The sequence below is a fragment of the Vombatus ursinus genome, unplaced genomic scaffold (assembly GCF_900497805.2).
Source record: "Vombatus ursinus unplaced genomic scaffold, bare-nosed wombat genome assembly UNPS02014799.1, whole genome shotgun sequence".
Lineage (NCBI taxonomy): Eukaryota > Metazoa > Chordata > Mammalia > Diprotodontia > Vombatidae > Vombatus > Vombatus ursinus.
Window position 1 is genome coordinate 24,307,397 of NW_020954577.1, and position 10,795 is coordinate 24,318,191.

General features: G+C 39.5%; 1 pseudogene; it reads left to right on the forward strand.

Moving 5' to 3' along the window:
* The first annotated feature begins 9,629 nt into the window (after positions 1-9,629).
* LOC114050322 lies at positions 9,630-10,157 on the forward strand (annotated as a pseudogene).
* The last annotated feature ends 638 nt before the right edge of the window (positions 10,158-10,795 follow it).

A 10,795-nucleotide genomic window follows, 5' to 3' on the forward strand; every position in this document is an offset into this window, starting at 1 on the left:
TACCCAGATCTTACCCCAATCTTGCCACAATCCCCACTTGGCAGTAGCCAACATCAGACAGTCCCTCACAAAGGGACCTTAGGGATTGGAACATGATATTCTGGAGTTCAAAGGAGATAGGATTAGAACCAAGAAATAACCTACCCAGCAAAACTGAGTATAATCCTTCAGGGGAAAAAATGGACATTCAGTGAAATAAAAGACTTTCAAGCATTCTTTATGAAAGGACCAGAGCTGAATAGAAAATTTGACTTTCAAACACAAGGCTCAAGAGAAGCATGAAAAGGTAAACAGGAAAGAGAAACCATAAGGGACTTATTAGTGTTGAACTGTTTACATTCTTGCAGGGAAAGATGGTATTTGTGACTCATGAGTCCTTTGTCAGTATTAGGGTATTTTGAGGGAAGAAATTATATAGATAGAGGGCACAGGGTGAGTTGAAGATAAAGGGGTGATATCTAAAAAATAAAATGAAGGGATGAGAGAGGATTATACTGGGAGAAAAAGAAAGGGAGAGGTAGAACAGGGTAAATTATATCATGTAAAACAAACAAAAAAAGTGTTTACAGTGGAGGGGAAGTGGGGGGAGGTGAGAGGGAATGAGTGAATATTATTCTCATCAGATTTGGCTTAAGGAGGGAATATCATACACACTCAATTGGGAATGGAAATCTATTTTACCCTACAGGAAAATAGGGGGGAACGGGATAAGAGGGGGAAATGATAGAAGGGAGGGCAGATTGGGGGAGGGGGTAATCAGAAGTAGACACTTAGGAGGAGGAACAGGATTAAAAGAGAATAGAATAAATAGGCAGGGGTGGGATAGGATGAAGGGAAATATAGTTAGTTTTTCACAACCTGACTACTATGGAAGTGTTTTGCATGCCTACACATGTATAAACTGTATGGGGTTGCTTGCCTTCTCAATGAGGGTAGGTGGGGAGGGAGGAAGGGAGAAAATTTAGAACCCAAAGTTTTAAAAAACATATGTTAAAAATTGTTTTCACATGCAGCTGAAAAATAAGATATACAAGCAATGGAGTATAGAAATCTATCCTGCTCTCCAGGAAAATAGAAGGGGAAGGGGATAAGAGAAGGGGGGGAGACATAGAAGGGAGGGCAGATTAGGGGAAGGGGTTTTCAGAATGCGTGCCATCTTGGGGTGGTGGAAGGGGCAAGATGGGGAGAAAAGTTGAAACTTAAAATCTTGTGGAAATGAATGTTTAATAAATTAATAAACATTTAATATTTTTAAAATGTAAAAGAAAATAACAAAAGAAAAAAACTTACTTGATCAATGGTCTAGAAAGGGCCATTCTCCATCCCTTTATCTTGAAGGTGGACTAATAAGCATACAGAGGCATTCCCTTAGTAATCCAGGTTTCATGTTCTTGTGCTTAATCACACACTGTTAAAAAGTTCTCATTCATAACCATGCAATTTCAGTGCTACTTATTCTATCCTTGGTGGAAAGCATTTGTTTTTGAGAGCCATCTGTATGCAGTCCAACACTAAACCTCTACAAGGTTTTCAGGCAGCAGAGTAGATAGGGAGGGAGGGAGGGAACTTGGAGTTAGGAAGACCTAATTCAAGGTATGCCTGGAGACACAAGACATGGGCAAGTCACTTAACCTCTTAATCTTCTAGGTAATTAATTCTCTTCAAATGATCTGCATCAGTATAAGGAGTTTGCACAGCAGAAGTTAACCCACATCAATGAATCACAAATCAGAACAAATACATAAGTTAAATGTATAAAGCATTTTACAGAATGCTGTGAAAGCAAGATGTAGTATGGTGCGTAGCTCCACCCTGAAAGTGCTAACAGTCATTAGACTGAGAGTACATAAGTTCTTGTAGGCAGTGATTTGGATAGAGAAGAGATCCAGAAGGAAGGATCTCTCCTCCTTAGCTGGGAAATTACATGGAAGAGATAGCATTAGAGATGGGCCTTGAAGGAAGAGTAAGTAGAATTTCAGCTAGTGAAAGTAAGGACCTGTTATTGATAGGTCACCCTAAGGCATTTTTAGGCTAAAGAATCCTAGTTCCATTACTTTTTTTGTCCTGTTTTACTTTTCCAACATGCTCTGTCCCCTTTTCTAGATTTCCTCATGTGAGCAAATTTTCTTTTGAAGTACAATGCCCTTCTGTACCACCCCCACCTCATGTCTATTCTCTCCAGTTTCTTGAATGAGATAAGACTTATCTAAGATATTCCAATCATAGGTACCATGTCACCAAGTCCAAGTGATACCAATGAAATCAAAATTTCCCCCTTATTAAAATCTCTAAGGGATGTTGACTTTTTAATCATACATTTGAGTATAGGCATTTTCTAAAAGGTTTTGTCCTTTGTGAATTATTAGACACATCTACTACCATTCTTTCTATGTGTTGTAGCTTAGGTAGACATTGATAGTTTTTTCCCTACCCACTTTTCAGCTTTCCAGACCTTTTGGTTAGATTGAAAGACTAGAACAATATATCTTTACCAGATCTTCTTAGGTTCCAGACTTTGTCAAGAACCAATCATTCCTCTTTTAGGCTGTGATCAAGTTTTTAAAAATTTTACTAATAATTAATTTACTATAAATGGGCATCAAGATAAGGCAGGAGGCAAAGTGAGACAAGGCAAAAAAAAGAGCCTTTAGGTGGAAATCTCATAGGATGTAGTGTGATGGAGCAGTGAGGGAAGGTTGTCATGGTTAACTTGTCTTCATGAGGAAGAAACTGTACCCCATCCCCCAGCCATAAACCTTGATGTGCAAAGTAGTCTTGATAAACTATGGACAACTAGCATATCTTAAACTGGAAGAAAACATATGAGTTAACCTTAAAGGGCAATTTCCAAACGTTCTAAATGAGGAAACTGAGGCCCACAGGGTTCAAAACACGTTGTCTACAGCGGCAATAGGTGGTTAAGTAGCAAAGCCAGGATTCACAACCATTTTTTCTGACTATAAATCTATTGTTCTTTTCAACTACATTAGGCTTAAAGTAAGAACCTACTTTAAAAAAAGACCACATAGAAATCACTTTTTCCATACTTTAGAAGGCCTGTTTTTTGTTAATATGAATACCAGTGTCGGTGTGTTCCACCAGTTCAGATCACACCCCCTTTGCCACTGTGAACTGTGGCTTCAAAAACCACTGTAACTGAAAAATGTGTTACTCTGGAGACAACCGTGGGATGAGCCTTCCCACTCTTACCTATGTTGGGCCTCAGATAATAGATATAAAAATTTCCATTAGACTTGTACCCAGAATCTTTGCAGCATGGTATAGGCCTGATGGTTTGACCTCTGCTGGCTTTCAGAACTCAGGGTCACTACAATGCCACTGGTAATTACTATGGTTATTATAACATCTCCAACACTGTGAAATATTGGAGAAGGGACTTTGATGGAACATTTTTAAAACTTTTGAAAAAATTAATGTATTTTTTCCTAGTTACATATAAAAACATTAACATTTTCCCCAAAATTTTTGAGTTATTAATTGTCTTTCCTCTCCTGTCTCCTCTGTTAAGAAGGCAAGCAATTTGACATAGGTTATATATGCATAGTCATGCAAATCATTTCCATGTAAGTTATGCTGTGAAAGAACCCCCCCCCCAAAAAAAAAGACCGTAAGAAAATTAAAGAAAAAGTATCTTTGATCTGCGTTGAGGCTCTACCACTTCTTTCTCTGAAGCTGAACAGCACCTTTCACCTTAAGTCTTTAAGAATTATCTTGGATCATTGGTATTGCTAAGAACAGCTAAGTTATTCATAGTAGGTCATTATGCAATATTGCTGTTACTGTGTACGTTGTACTCCTGGTTCTGCTCATTTCACTTTGCATAAGTTCATTTAAGTCTTTCCAGGTTTTTCTGAGAGCACCTAACTTGTCATTTCTTATAGCACAAATAGTATTTCATCACAATAATATACAACAACTTGTTCTGCCATTTTCTAATTGATGGCCATCCCCTCAATTTCCAATTCTTTGCCACCAAAAGAGCTGTTATGAATATTTTTGTATATATAGGTCCTTTTCATTTTTGTTTTTGTTTTTTTATCTCTTGAGAAATAGACCGAGTAGTAGTATTACTTGGTCAAAGGGTATGCATGATTTTATAATCCTTTGGGCATAGTTTCAAACTGCTCTCTAGAATGAATCAGTATACAACTTTATCAACAGTGCATTAGTATTGTAATTTTGCCATGTCCCCTCCAACATTTGTCATTTTCCTTATCTGTCTTATTAGCCAGTCTGATAGGTGTGTGAGGGTAGCTCAGAGTTGTTTTAATTTGCATTTCCCTAATCAATAATGATTTAGAGCATTTTTTCCATGTAACTATAGATAGCTTTGATTGCTTTGTCTGAAAACTGTTTGTATCCTTTAACCATTTATCAATTGAGGAATGGTACTTAGTTCTATAAATTTGACTCCGTTTTGTATATATTTGAGAAGTGAGGTCTTTACCAGAGAAACTTACTGTAAAAACTTTTGCACAGTAACGATTACCCACTATGTATTTCCCTCCATCCTATTTTCCTCATTTATCTTACTCTTTCTCTCTCTCTTTTCACCCTGTCCATTCTCTTTCTTTTGCTTCTGACTTTCTCCTCTCCCAAACTGCCCTCCCTTCTATCAGCTCCCCCACTCCCTTTTCTTATCCCCTTCCCTTCCTACTTGCCTGTATGATAAGATAGATTTCTGAGGCAGAACCAAGATGGTGGAGTAAAAGCAGTGACTTGCTTGAGCTCTCCCCCAAACCCCTTCAAGAACCTGTAAAAATTACTGTAAACAAATTCTAGAGCAGCAGAACCCACAAAAAGACAGAGTGAAACAAATTTCCAACCCAATACAACCTAGACTGTTGATAAGAAAAGTCTGTTGGCCAGGCTGGGAGAGGAGCGCAGTTTGGCATGCGCCACACAGGCAAAGACAGCAGGCCTCAGGAGACTGAATCACAGGGAGCTGTGGTGGTTTCCAGACTTCTCAACCCACAAATGACAAAGACAACTTAGAAAGTCAGTGGGAAAGGTCTTTTGGGCCTGGCTGAGAGAGAAGTGTGGTCTTGATCCTAGCACAGCTCCAGGGTGGTGGCCACAGTGGCAGCCACTGCTTCTGGAGCTCTCCACCCACAGATGGTGGGGGGATCAAGTAGCTGATCAGAGGGGGTTTGCAGGGATCTCTTTGCTGGTGCTGAGGCAGGAATCTCTTGCTTTGCCTGTGCTTGGATCTGGGTCACAGTTCTGGGTGGCGATCCTAGGGCAAGGAGGAGTGCTGGCAAGCTGTAGCTTGTGGCATTGTGGAGACGGAATCTTCCTCACAAGGAAAATTTTCTGCCTCCAAGGCAGAAAAGAGTGCTTGTGGTCACTCACAGAACAGAGCACAGACCAGGAAAGAAGTAAACACCTCACCTTTGATCAAACCTCCTTGGAAGAACTGAAAATTTACAGGTCCCTAGAAGTATCTCTGAAAACAGCTGTACAAAACCCCTGAAGCTTGGGACAGTACATTCTCCACACTGGAAGCAGACCCCTACCTTCACAAAGCGTTTATAACTCAAGTAATTGGCTGGGAACATGAGCAAAGAGAGGGAAAAAACTTGGGACTATAGAATCTTACTTCAGTGACAAAGAAGATCAAAACATACAACCAGAAGACGACAACAAAGTCAAAGCTCCTACATCAAAAGCCTTCAAGAAAAATATAAAAATAATTATAAAATATAAAAATAATTAGGGGAGGAGATAATCAGAAGCAAACACTTTTGAGGAGGGGCAAGGGTCAAAGGAGAAAATAGAATAAACGGGTCAGGGAAATATAGTTAGCCATACTATTATGGAAGTGTTTGCATGACTACTCACGTGTAATCTATATCAAATTGCTTGTCTTCTCAATGAGGGTAGATGGGGAGGGGAGAAGAGAGAGAATTTAATGGAACTCAGTTTTAAAAATGAATGTTAAAAATTGTTTTTACATGCAACTGGGAAATAAGATACACAGGCAAAGGGGCATAGAAATATATCCTGCCCTACAGAAAAATAGAAGGGGAAGAGGATAAGAGAAGGGTGGGGGTGATAGAAGGGAGGGCAGATTAGGGGAAGGGGTATTCAGAATGCATGCTGTCTTGGGTTGGGGGAGGGGAGAGATAGGGAGAAAATTTGGAACTCAAAATCTTGGGGAAGTGAATGTTGAAAACTAAAAATAGATAAATTAATAGGAAGAAAATACAGATTTCTACCCAACTGAATATGTATAGTATTACCTTTTTGAACCAATTCTGATTAGAGTAAGGTTCACGTGCTCCCAACCCTCCTTACCCCATTTTCCCCTCCACTGCAAAATCTCTTCTAGGCCTCTTTTATGTCAGATAATGTACCCTGTTCTGCTTCTCCTTTCCCCCTTCTCCCAGTGTACTTCTTTCTCACACCCTAATTTTTAATTTTTTTAGATAATCATCCCATGACATTAAACTCACACCCATGCCCTCTATGTATATTCTCCTCCTTACTGCCCTAGTAATGAGAAAATTTTTAGGAGTTAGAAGTATCATTTCCCATGAAGTAATGTAACGGTTTAACCTTATTGAATCCTTAATGATTTCTCTTTTCTGTTTACCTTCGTATGCTTCTTTTGAGTCCTGTACTTGAAAGTCAAAGTTTCTATTCAGCTCTGGTCTTTTCATCAAGAATGCTTGAAAGTCCTCTATTTCATTGAATATCCATTTTTCCCTAAAGGATTATACTCTGTTTTGCTGTGTGTAGGTGATTCTTGATTGTAATCCTGGCTCTTTTGCTCTCTGGAATGTTTTATCCTAAGCTCTCTGATTCTTGAATGTAGAAACTGGTAAATCTTGTGTTATCCTGACTGTGGCTCCATGATATTTGAATTATTTCTTTTTTGGCTGCTTACAATATATTCTTCTTGACCTGGGAGCTCTGGAATTTGGCTATAATATTCTTGGGAGTTTGTTTTGGGATTTGTTTTAGGAGGTGATTGGTGGATTCTTTCTATTTCTGTTTTACCCTCTGGTTCTAGAATATCAGGGCAGTTTTCCTTAATTTCTTGAAAAATGATGCTGAGGTTCTTTTTTTGATCATGGCTTTCAGGTAGTCCAGTAATTCTTAAATTACCTCTCCTGGATCTGTTTTCCAAATCAGTTGTTTTTCCAATGAGATAATTTATATTTTCTTCTTTTTTTTTCATTTTTTAAATTTTGTTTTATTGTTTAGCCAATTCTGATTTTTAAGGAATTATTTTCTTCAATGAGCTTTTGTACTAGCTTTTCCATTTAGCCAATTTTGCTTTTCAAGGCATTCTTTTCTTGATTAGATTTTTGTACCCCCTTTTCTTTTTTTTTAAGCATTTAGCCTATTCTGTTTTTCAGGTGGTGTTTTCTTGAATCTTTTTTGTACAAAGCTGTTGACTTTTTTTTAAATTTTCTTACATCCTTCTTGTTTCTTTTCCCAATTTTTCCTTTACTTCTCTTACTTGATTTTTAAAATCTTTTTTGGGCTCATCCATGACCTGAGACCATTCATATTTTTCTTTAAGGCTTTGGATGTAGGAATTTTGACTTGGTTGTCTTCTTCTGAGTTTGTGTTTTGATTTTCCTTGTCACTACAGGAACTCTATAGTCAGAATTTTTTTCAGTTGTTGCTGACTTTTCCAGTCTACCTCTTGACTTTTAACTCTGTGCTAACGTGGGCTCTGCTTCCAGTTTGGAAGGCACACCGTCCCAGGTGTCTTCACCTTTTTTGTGCGTCTGTTTTCTGAGGTAATTCTGGGGACCTGTAAGTTTTTAGTTCTAATTCTTCTATGATCCCAAGGAGGAAGTGTGTTTACTATTCTCCTGTACTGTGCACTGGTCTGTGAGCAACCACAAGCATTCTTTTCTGCCCAGGAACTATGAGGAGGGTCCCCATTCCACTACAGCTGAAAGCTCTGGTGTGCTCGTGCTCCTTGCTCTGGGACTGAGACACCCAGATCCAAGTATGGGCAGTGTAACAATCCTGCCTCTCATGCTAGCATAGAGACCCTTGTATTCGCCTGACCAGTTTTCTGACCCCCTTCACTGATTTCAGTCACCCCTGAGGCCTGCTCCTGTTTTGCTGGGCCTAGTCCGTGCTGACAGGGTCTACGCTAGATTGTACTCCTTTCTCACCCTGGTGCAATAAACCTTTCCTGCTGACTCTCTAAGTTGTCTTGGGCTGGAAAATTGTTCCACTCTGTCATTTTGTGGGTTTTGCTGCTCTAGAATTTCTTTTGAGACAATATTTAAAGATATTGGGAGAGAAGGGGGAGAGCTCAGGTGAGTCCCTGCCCTTTCTCCATCATCTTGGCTCCATCTCATTTAAAAAACTTTTGATAGAATGTTTCAACTTACTTGAAAATGTTTACTGGGAAAAAAGGGATGACCCATTTTGGAACATACTATGGAAGTCTGCTGGAGGAAACAAACTGCATGTAAAATATAGGGCAACTATCTGGAGAGAAGGGGAATGGTTATTCTGCTGTTAGTAAAGGACTCTGAAACTCCCTTCTGTTAGGAAAAAGACAGTCCTGGGGCTGTTCTGCCTTGTTAGTTGCTAAGTTAGTTTTGTTCCCTTTATTCTTCGACACCAGGCAAGGGAAATGATTAAGTTGTGAAAAGGAGAGGGCTCTCAGATTGTTTAACTGGGAGGGCTAAAAAGGCCAAGTTAGTTTTCTCTCAGGTGAAGTTGTAAATAGCCAGTTTTCTCCTCTTTTATAACAAAAGGTGTTTTCAGCTGGCCTATGTATCGCAAGCTGCAGAAGAACATCTTGGGATCCCGGCAATATAGCCCTAATGGGATTGATTGAGCTACATTCACATGGGCCCTGAAAAAGGTTTTAGGTCAATATACTTAGGGCTTGCCAAAACATTTTTCCTCATACCTCACTGGCCTCAATATCACTGTCATGATTCCATTAGATTGTGGACCATACCACCAAAAAAATGCAGCTGTACTAATGCAAAGGTATAGTACAATAGCCAGAATTTAATGTTGAACAATCACGAATCACCTGCAGTTTGGCCTATTGAAATCATGAGCCCTGATTGAGACTTAAGTCTTCAAGCCTGGGGATTGGTGAGGGCTATAGAGCAACTATTGTTCACTGCTTCTAAGCTCCCAGATCAGAGGTTTGCATCAGTGACTCAGATGTGAGGCCCTCTTAAGAAGGGCCTCATTGAACCAGGGAAGGTCAGGGGAGGGGGTAGGAGGGGTTAAAGGAAAGGTCATAGGATGTTGACTATGGAGCCGTACTATTAGTTCCTCATGAAGCCTACTCAGCTTATTAATGCCAATCAAAGAACAGCAAATAATAAATATCTAAGTGCCTACTATGTGCTGGGCACTGTGCTAAGTGCTGGGGAAATTAAAAAAGGGCAAAAGACAGTCCCTGACATGAAGGAGCTCAGTCTAAAGGAGAAAACAAGCAAATACGTACAAATGAGCTATATAGAAGATAAATAGGAACTCATTCATAGAGGGAAGATACTGGAATTATGAGAAATTTAAAAAGGCTTCCTATAGAAGGGATTTTAGCTGGAACTTTAAGGAAACCTTTAAGGAAGTAGGTGGAGTGGAAGGGAGAAAATGTTTCAGGAATGGGGGAGAGCCAGAGAAAATGCTCTCATAAATCACTTCCATTTCATAGTGGAGCTAACTGTAATGGTTGGCTTCCCTTCGCCATAGGTGAAGGAGTCCATAGGCATAATCACGATTGCCAAATCAGAGACAAGACCCTGAGGCTGAATTCTGGATCAGACAAGAGGGCCAGGCTGCCCCACGTGATTATTGAGGAAACCCAGCATTTGCTGAAAGATACATTTTCTGGGATAAAAGCAGAAACAGATGGAAGCAATGCAAGTTATTTTTGTGTGGTCATTGTAGGCCCACAGGATTCCCCCTTTGAGGGAGGGACTTTTAAACTTGGAGCTATTTCTTCCAGAAGAACACCCAATGGCAGCTCCTCAAATAAATCGTCCTCCAGCATTGCAGAGCTGCACAGTGCTACTCCCAATCCAAGCCATCCATTACCAAATGATGTAGCCTAGTAATGGAAGATCAATGAAGCCCAAGCCATAGAAACAGCCAGAACAGGGACTAGGCTAGATACCATCAATAATATTTAAATTCAATCTCAACCTCAAGTGCATTTTTCAGTTCTCCTGTTGTGCCTTTCTTGTTTGCATTTAATGGGCACAGTCTTAGAAACATTACAGTATAAAAACCTAGACCATTGAGTCCTTTGGTGATTAAATGCACATTAGTGAATTTCTGTCTTGTACTGATTTCATGGTTGTAATGCATAAGCAGAGGCTAGAAGTATCATCAGGATTGCTGTGAAATTGTTTAAAAGCAGTGGCCCAGCTCTGCTTTTATTCATTTTTTCCTTCATGGTTTAAGTATCCACACTGTTAATGAAAAGTACAGTTATCCCTTCCACTTTGCGACTTTCTCCATTACGGTTTCACTGTATTGTGGGTTGGCATAAGTAATTTAATAGGAATTTTGGGGAGTTTTGCAACAGATGACATGTGAAGGCCAGCAGATGACACAGAATGTATGAACAAATAATTAACCCAAATTTTACAATAAGGTACTGTAAACACCCTATAAAAGAAAAAGAAAAAAATCAGATTTCTTCTCTGGTATGAAGGGAGGGCTAAAAATTTTTACATGGATTTTCCAGATCTCAGGGATGCTGCATCCTTAACCCCCATGATGTGGAAGGGATAACTAGTTGTAGGTTAGCTGCAGGGGTGTGTCT